Raw genomic sequence first — 9,534 nt, 5'->3', positions numbered from 1 at the left:
CCACCATCCTTTCGGCCAAAAATGAGGATGTTACTGCTATTAACGCCACTTCATTGCACACTTTCCCTGGAGATGCCTCTACTTATTTAGCGGCAGACAAAATGTCTGAAGATGATGAAATTGATCGTACCATTACAAATCGATACTCGAATGAGTACTTGAACTCATTAGATCCCGGCCTACCACCATTTAAGCTAGAGTTGAAAGCGAGTTGTCCTGTTATGCTACTAAGAAACATTGCGCCGAAGGATGGACTCTGTAACGGCACATGGGTTATGGTTGTGAAATGTGCCTCTCGCATACTTGAAGTTCAAATTTTAACAGGAGAAAAGTTTGGAAATTCAGCCTTCATACCAAGAATATCTTTGACCCCTTCCTCATCTGAATTTCCTTTTCAAATGACAAGACGGCAATTTCCTGTTCGATTGGCGTACGCTTTGACCATAAATAAATCGCAAGGTCAATCAGTGAAATTCGTTGGGGTTGATTTACGTACACCAGTTTTCAGTCACGGACAACTTTATGTCGCCCTATCAAGATGTACATCTTTTAGACGTATACGTGTCATTCTACCCACGGACGAGTCAGATTCAATGACAAACATTGTTTATTCAGAAGTTTTGTTGTAGCGTTTCTTGCAATTGATACCACTATGATGCAAAAAGGTAAACGTCTTTTATTATTTTGGATATGTTTTTTTACAATAATAATGTGATGATTATAGTAAATGTTTACATTGTTAGGTTAATGAAGCTACAGACATAGAGGTTATTAATGCGACTGAAAACCACGTCTCCTTGCAAACTTGGTAAAAGCCTCTCTCTCACATACACACACAATTTTTTTTATATTAGAGAACACCAGGGATTTAAAATTTTCAGTTGGAATCTATTATTTCTCTTCTTAGTATTGTTGGTACCAATAGAATGGAGCTAGACAGTATATTAGTGTCTGTGCTTGTACGTACTTGAACATCGGTGTTGTTCGTGCTCCAAATAGGTACAAGCATAGGGATACGAGGTTATTTTGAATGTGATGAAGAAGATGAAGATACTCAAGATGCGCTCAATCTGCTCTTTGAAAAAATGTTCTCAAAGTATGCAGACTTCTTTTTATAGGATACCCGTTCTTGAGCTTTGTGCTTTTTTCACAACGGAAACCCGTGCTTCTCTTTTATTCTCTTTACATTTTCTTAACTTCATGGCACTCATTTGGGGAAAGATGATCAGTATTCTTCCAATTCACAATGGTTTGTCATTTCATAGTTTTTCTTCATAGTGTTTCCATCTCATTGAATTCCGTGGACTCATTTTATTGACAGGTAGAACAATATAATTGATTTAAGATCTAATTACATTCGAACGTGCCTTCAGGCACGGGCATGTACTAGTTCATGTACAACACGGCACGAAAGAAAAATATGCCAAACTTTTATTACCATAGCAATATTCTCATCATCTTCTTTTTAGACCTACTGATACTACAATCTTTCGATCTCTATGTATTTTTTTTGTACCATAAATAAATGCAGTCACTGATTCTCCCTGTATCTCCCCAATCTATTGCCCCTCGACCACCATCATCTCCACCTCCACCCATACGTTCGGAAGAGAAAATCTGGAGCATTGAGCTCACTGATTCTTCCAAGCCTTTAAATCCTTAGCCTGTTTGAGCAAACTCTTGTCGTCTTCGTCTTTGAGAGCCATCTGGATCGGTGACGATCCGAGCCCCTCCGTGATCGCAAGCGTGATCTTCCTCATCTTCGATTGGAAGTGTATGGCTAATCTGATGTCATCGCCTCGAGGAGTGACGTGAGACGCGGCAGTGGTAACGGTGGAGATGAGGAGGCAGTGCCGTCGTGAATCTTGTGGACAGTGTCCATGGCCAATTCGGAGGTGGAGAGAGAGGTAAAAACGGAATATTCTGGCATGTATTAAAGACGGGTATTTTTGGTACTTCTCTTAGAATGTGGCTTATTTGGGTAGAGTTTGACATAGGGTGGGCTTAAACAGGTAAGAGGTGACAAAACAGGGTCGGCCTGGAAGAAATAAAAATTGGTTCAATATGGACTGGACTTAAAAAAACCCTAATGTCTCGCTACTCTTTCCTTTCTCTATCACTGTGACTGGTAGTAAACAAGTGTGGAACACAGAATTTTAAAAAAGGTTTGAAGAAGAGGGGGAAAAGAAGGAAAATGAGCTGAGGACCGGTATATTTAAAATTGGGAAAGAAAATACTCCAGTAAAGAATTTCCTTTCTATATCACTGTGTCACGTTTTTCTTTTTACATTTCCAGCTACTTGTATTCAATGTTTTTAATCACTGTGTCTCGTTTTCCCTATAAAATTGGGAAAGAAAATACTCCAGTAAAAAATAACTTTTTTGATTCTCTCGTCAAGACGAACTAATAGGGATAAAAAGTTTGTCGCAAAACAAACAAATACAAAAAAAATTGAATAGAGACAAAAATAAAAAAAGTCACTTGATTTTTTAATCCAGACCTAAGCGATGGCTTCGGCGAACGTAACAAAGACCGAAACTGTACAATTGGTGCAATCATCGCCTTCCAGACAATTCTTTGATGCGGCCTCTGACTTCTTGTCGAAGTTACATTACTGTTTGGAAATGGAACAAAAAGTAAAAACCTGATTTTTTAAAGTTTTTTAGCCTCTAATTGCTTCATTTTTATTCAAAAAAAATTGAGTTTTAATCATAAAATTTTACTTTTCTGAATCCCCTTATTGAGATAAATCGGGGGCGGGGGATGAAAAGAGGGGGAAGGGGGAGAAAAAAAAAAAAAAAAAAGAAGAGGAGGAAAATGGGTCGGGTTGGGCGGGTTTGGGTTTGGCTTGACCCATATTCGACCCGGCTTGTTTCAACTTTTCAACCAATTTGTTTTTGGACCGATATTCGACCCGCTCATATATATTTGACCCACAACCCGTTTCAACCCGCTCAAACCCGCCCATTTGCCATTTCTATTTTCTGCATTAGGTTAATTAGTTGGGGTTTGAATCATATATTGCTCCTTGAAGTTAATTTGGATCTTATATGGTCGTTTGGTTTTAGATTTAGATTGGTGTGCGCTTCTTTGGTTCAACAATACTCTAAAATTTTATATTATAAAATAGAGCGATTTTTGTCTACACATATAAATATGAGCATCTCTATAGCTGTTGATCGCCCTCAAGCTAAGATCGTAGCCGTTCGATTTAGAGAATGTTTCCTTAAATTATACTTTGACTTGATGTTGTAGTAATATATACACTTTCCTTTTCAATTTATTACCTTTTGATTTTTTCCATTTTAAGTTGATATTATTTCAAGAGGGTTGATAATTAACCTGTAAATTATTGTCTTTTTATTTCTTCTCTCTACCTTGGCATGAGCTTTTTAAAGTGAGGCAGAAAGTGAGTAGTTATATTGGATAGGTAGAATAGACAACTTATTTAAGTTGGGACTGTATTTCGTTTGGATGTGCCTTTAGGCACAAGCATCCGCTAGTATCATTTAGAGTATTGCTATTGGTACCGATGGTACCGTAGAGAAAATGCACCGACGGCCACCGGACGGCCAATCCGAGCCGTCCAAAAATTTTAAAAAACAAAACCGAGTGGGCTTACGCGAGAATCAACGGCATCCGAGGTGTGTAGGGTACTTGATCTGAGAACCCCTTTTTCGTGTATATACACGTATATACATATATAGACGAAAAAGGGGTGCTCGGATCAAGTACCCTACACACCTCGGATGCCGTTGATTCTCGCGCAGGCCCACTCAGTTTTGTTTTTTTTAATTTTTGGACGGCTCGGATCGGCCGTCGGTAAATTTTTCCTACGGTACCATCTGTACCAATAGGATTTTCGTATCATTTATTGGGGGTCGGATCTAGTCCATTTAGTTTGGACCAATTTGGACCAATTTGGTCCATTTGTTTGCATCCGAGCCGTCCAAAAGTGTTTTGGATTGCTCAGATTTGTTTGGATTTATTTTTATTACAAAATACCCAAAACATCTAGAACAAATTTGAGCAGTCCAAAACACTTTTGGACGACTCGGATGCAAACAATGGATCAAATTGGTCCAAACCAACTAGACTAGATCCTTCCCCCATATATTATTGCACGTAAATTGATTTTCTTTAATATTATCTGTGGTGGATCATTCATACAAATCCAGAGTAAAAGGAAAATGCTCTTAAATTTGTGAGTAAATTATATAGCTCAATAAAATAAAATATAATAGATTAAGCCAGATAAGTTTTCAATGAATAATATATGTGTTTATTTTCTACATAACGTTTCGTAGGGGGAAAAAAAAACTGGAGTTGGGCCACCAATTTTTTGTGATGGGCCCAGTTGATAAGGTCCGCGTAGACCCCAATCTAGCGAAAATTGGTATAGACTTGTGCCCAAAAATTAGACTAGTGATCCATGAAATTTCAGGATTCCCAACAACCATTTTTTAGTCAAAGCGCAAATTGATGATCCAAACACGTCATACATGCAAGTAGAGTGGAGTGAAGTGGAGTGTCTCCCTTATATTTCCATGCACAAAGTCAGAAACAGAAGATTCCTAAATAGAAAGCTATCATAGAAATGAACCATGTCTATTTTTTCTGGAGACTCATGACCAATGGTTTGATTATCCAATTTGTAAGGAGCAATTTACTTCCTTGTGAGGCATTTTTCCAAACAATTTAAATGCAAGAAAAGGATATAAGAATAACACAAATCATCATTCTCCAATCTCACCCCGCCCAACTGTTACCTTTTCTAAGAAAAGAAATCAAGCCTCGTAACCATTTACTTCCATGTTTGTATACCTTTCTGCTTATTTCCCGAGAGAAACACAAACCTATACAAGCTTATTTCATGGTAAAAATCAGTCAGCACTCTAAATCCAAAAAAGTTTTTTTTTTTTATTCGATCCGTAAATCCACAAAAAGCTTGACCAAGCAATTTCCTATGTATTAACAGTCTAGATCGATTTCACAATTTTATAGTTAGGGTTCGAACCAAAAAAATCTCCAATTTCACAAGCCCTAATTTTTTCATGGTTTCAATTACAGTGAACTTGAAGTCTACAATCGATTGAAAGTGTAGGGGTCATCGACAATCCAGAGAGAGAGAGAGAGAGAGAGAGAGAGAGAGAGACCTTGGTGGTCGATAATGACCCTGGTGATGGGGTCGCAGGTTGAGACCTTGTACTCCACCTCTGGGGATGGGGGTTGCCATTTGTTCTCTAGATCTGGGGAGGAGGCCGAAGGGGGAGTCGCCGGAGGTGGTGGTGATAGACGATGGTGGTGGGTGTCGCCAGTGGTAGACAAAGTATTTGTTAGCTGCACCTTCCCAGGTGAACCAGACCCCTTCCCTTTCCTAACACCACCACCTGTATGAGCACTGAGCAGATCAGATTTCTGTTCTTGGGCGGCTTAAGGGCTAATGTAAGCACACATCCCTTTCCCCCAATTCTTTAAGATATAATTCCTCTGTCCCAAATTGCTCGTTCTTTTTCACTATTTGTGAGATATAGACAATTAGGATTTGTGAGATATAGACAATTAAGATATCCTCCTTTCGTCCCAAATTGCCTATCCTTTCACAGTTTTTTGTTTGTCCTTTGATAGTTTTTTGTGTAACACAACAATCCACCCAAATTGCCTATCCTTTCATAGTTTTTTGCTTGTCCTTTGATAGTTTTTTGTGTAGCACAACAATCCAAAATGGACTGTTATTTAGAGCAGGAGTAAGAATAGATTATTAAGTTTTAACAAATGAAAAAAAAAAAAAAAAAAACCCATCATACATAAAACGTGAAGAGAGAGAAAAAGTTTCAGAATGATCGATGCTGTGTTTGATTTGGATTTTGAAATTTTTTTTGAAATATAGTAAGAATAATAAGTAAAGAGAAATAGAAAAAAAAAATTTGAAAGTAGGAAATCTAGAGAAAATCTAAGGGATATTTTTTGAAAAATTCTTTTTGAAAACTGAAATGAACAATTGGTGGTTTGAGAGGCCCGCACAAATGAGTTCTGCAAAGTAAGCAGCTTCTACGTTCGGCAAGCCTATAACCCCTCCATAAATTCGTGCGCAACAAATTTTATGTCATGCGCGGCGAGCAGCTCTCACTGCTCGCTTTGTTTTCCTTACTCATTAGTTTAAGGCAAGTTTCAATTGTTAACAGCTCCTTATTATTTATATGGCCTTCCAAGGATGGAGCTTTTCCTCTATACCCGATGTGGGACAAGAAGTGGACGTTCTTTTTTGGTAAACGAAGTTGAAGACTTGACGTTCTTTACTTTTGTTTCCAGTTTGCTCCGTCCACCTAGGGATGTATTGACATATCCGAATTCGAACCCTCCACCCATCCTCCGAATTCGTTCCGATCGGATATATTTTCGGTCATCCATTCCCATCCCGAATGGAGAATGGAGATCCGATCGGAGATTCGGATATCCAAATTTGAAAAAAAAAAAAAAAACACCAAATTTTGGATCAAATAGAGTAAAGATTTTTTATCAAACAAAGTAAAAAAAACAGGTTTTCGATCATAAACAAAAACAGAATTTCGATTATAAAAAAAAAACCCATATATAACACGTATTTTGTAAACGCAGAGCCAGTCCAGATCAGATAAGAACACAACAAATCGAGAGAGAGAGAGCTTGAAGAATAATTTTCAATTTTCAATCAAACCCTAGAACAGACGCTATCAACGAATTTGCTTCGTGATTTTCGTGACGAGCATAGGGACCGGGGTTGGAGAGAGTGGGAGGAGTTGGGAAAAAAGTGTGATGAGAGAGAAGTGGGAGTGGTGTGCAGCTGTTGTGGGAGTATATATGTGCAATATTCGGGTATTTGGGGACAAATTGGGGCGGATCGGGGATGGGGATCGGATTCGGGGCGGATCGGTGTGGGGACAGACTTACTTCTGAATCCGATTTGATCTTCGAATTTTTTTGAAAAATAAATACAAATTCGCTCCAATCTCTGAAAAAATCTCCGAATCTCCGATCTGTTCAGAACGGATAATGGATCGAATATGGATGGATTGGCCGAGATGGCCATCCTGGTCCAACCAACTAGTTTTGTAATCCTCCCTTATCGAATTTCTATTTAACCAAAGAAGACATTTGTAGAGAGTGCATTGAGGATGCTCTAAGTATATGACCATATATGTGACACTCCGCTTTCCGGTGGTCGGCGGTACTGCAGGATGGTAGGCTCCGTCCGGACGGGAGGGGGCAAGTCACGGTTTATAAGGAAAGATCCCTCTTACTTGTACAAGGCCTTTTAAAGCTGTGAGGGTGGGCCAAAGTGCATAGGAACTTCACAGTCAAGCGTGTTCATCATGGGGTAGTCCAGAGATGGGTGACCTATTGGGAAGTCTATGGGCTTTGGGTATCCAAAGTGGACAATATTATACAAAGATGGAGCGGGTCGTTACAATGTAAGTTTTCATCAAGTTAATTTAATTTACATCATTTTGACAATTTCATTTATCCTTTTTACCCTCTTATGATGATATACATATACGTAAATAAATTGTGTTTCCTAACTTAGTGGAATTGCATTAATATTCTTTATCTTTAATTAGGCAGTTCAAAAAGTAAGACTGATTTTATTTTCATATTTAACGGATGACATCCTGAATTCTAAAAGTGGGTATGATCAGGGCCGGCTAGGGGTAGGCCCCGCAAGCCGGCCAGCTCGGGCAACCCCTGGCAAGGGGCAACAAAAAAAAAAAAAAATTATATGTATACAAAAAAAAAATAGAAATTCAGCAAAAAATATATTTAGGGGCATCATCCAAAAAATTTTGTACAAATTTTTTTTAAAAAGTAAATATGTATGGTTTCCACCTACTTTAAAAAATTATGATACTTGAGAAAATTAGGAGAGTAAAAGAGAGGTTTTTACATACCTGGGGTAAATAACAGATAAAAAAAAAATAGGAGGGCAAATTATTAAGAGAGAAAATTAGGAGGGCTATCAGATAAAAAGAAAAAAAGAAAAGGGATGCTATAGCCAAAACGAGAAGGGACGGATGATGTAATTCAAGCTAAATGAACAATATAATCTTGTTTTTGTCCTTTTTTTGTTGTTGCTTGTATGTCTTTTTTTTATACTTAACACTAGTGGGCAACGAGCCCTGTTATTCGCAATAAAGATTTGCAGACAACCACATAAGGAAAAACCCGTTTAGGCCCATTCTAGGTCCCACAAAAATTTAGAAAAATATCCATAAATTTTTTAATATTATTTTATGGGGTCTGTAAAAAATCAGCTCCAACGGACATTAGTAAGTGTTACTTTTGAATTTATATGGGCGAATTGAGCACTTTCGCCCCAACGAATTCAAAAGTAATACTTACCGATTGATATCCCTTGGAGCTGATTTTTTACAGGGCCCCAAAAAATAATATTCAAAAATTTTTGGATATTTTTCTAGATTTTTGTGAGACCCGGAATGAGCCCAAATGCATTTTTCCTTGCGTAGTTCCCTGCAAATCTTCCTTGCGATTATAATTTTCGAGTGGCCAACCAAGCGGAAGGTCGGGCTTGGGCAACCCAAATGTCGGGGCCGGCACTGGGTATGATGATCTCTCTCTCTCTCTTTCCAGAGGAAAGACAAACATATATTCATAACAACAAACAAACTATTACAAAGGACACATTAGCTCGAAAATACAACAAACAAAGCAAAAATACAAAGAGAAAAGCCGGAAAAAAAAACCCAGCTCTTCCAGTGTCAGAATCCACCGATTCACTCGTAAAGGTGGGTGGATGAAACATGATCTGCATTCATCTGTAGCTCATTCCCAAAGCAATCGCTGGCGCAAGATGCTTTTACTGGTGTCGTTGGGTAGTCATGAAATCCGTCGCCTATGTCGATTGGATCTAGGAGCGAAAATCTAGATTTGGTTCCCCATATATGAGCCACCACAATCCAAAAATGATGAAAAAAGTGGGAGATCTCCATCCCTAAGGAGAGAGTCTCACCCACTTCGTCTCATGCTTTATACGAACGTGAAATGGGTTAATACAAAAAACAATATGGTGAACATGGTAAATTTAGTACATTGTAACTAGAAACATCATAGATTATTACAAATTAATATGATTTTTGGAAAATTAAAATTGGAAATTGGAAGTTCCACGGACATGATATTTTTATATTACATATAAATATAAATATAGATTTGGTAATGTTGATGCTCAATATACAAATCAATTCACAAATTTAATTCTCTTTGAGGAAGACGTATTATCAATTGTGTTCTTATCAACTTTTGATTCTCTGTCTCCATTTAGTTCCCCGTTTGGCATTAGTAGGCTTAACTCTTGCAAATTAAGCAACATAAATAAAATTTTCATGAATTACTTATGCAAATTAAACATCAAAATTGAGGCTCAAGGATGACAATTATTGAATGACTAATTTCTCCTAATCTAACATATATCACCATGACATATTTCGGCACAAAATCACTCAAACCATGTATTTAAATCGACCATGTATATTATGGAT

General features: G+C 37.8%; 1 non-coding gene across 1 annotated transcript; it reads right to left on the bottom strand.

Moving 5' to 3' along the window:
* Window positions 1–6,012: 6,012 nt before the first annotated feature.
* On the bottom strand, window positions 6,013–6,169 carry LOC131305737 (U12 minor spliceosomal RNA). Its single transcript, XR_009193299.1, has one exon. It is a non-coding gene; the product is annotated as a U12 minor spliceosomal RNA (small nuclear RNA).
* Window positions 6,170–9,534: the final 3,365 nt, after the last annotated feature.

This window comes from Rhododendron vialii, chromosome 10a (genome assembly GCF_030253575.1).
Source record: "Rhododendron vialii isolate Sample 1 chromosome 10a, ASM3025357v1".
NCBI lineage: Eukaryota > Viridiplantae > Streptophyta > Magnoliopsida > Ericales > Ericaceae > Rhododendron > Rhododendron vialii.
This window is presented reverse-complemented; position numbering and strand designations above follow the sequence as displayed.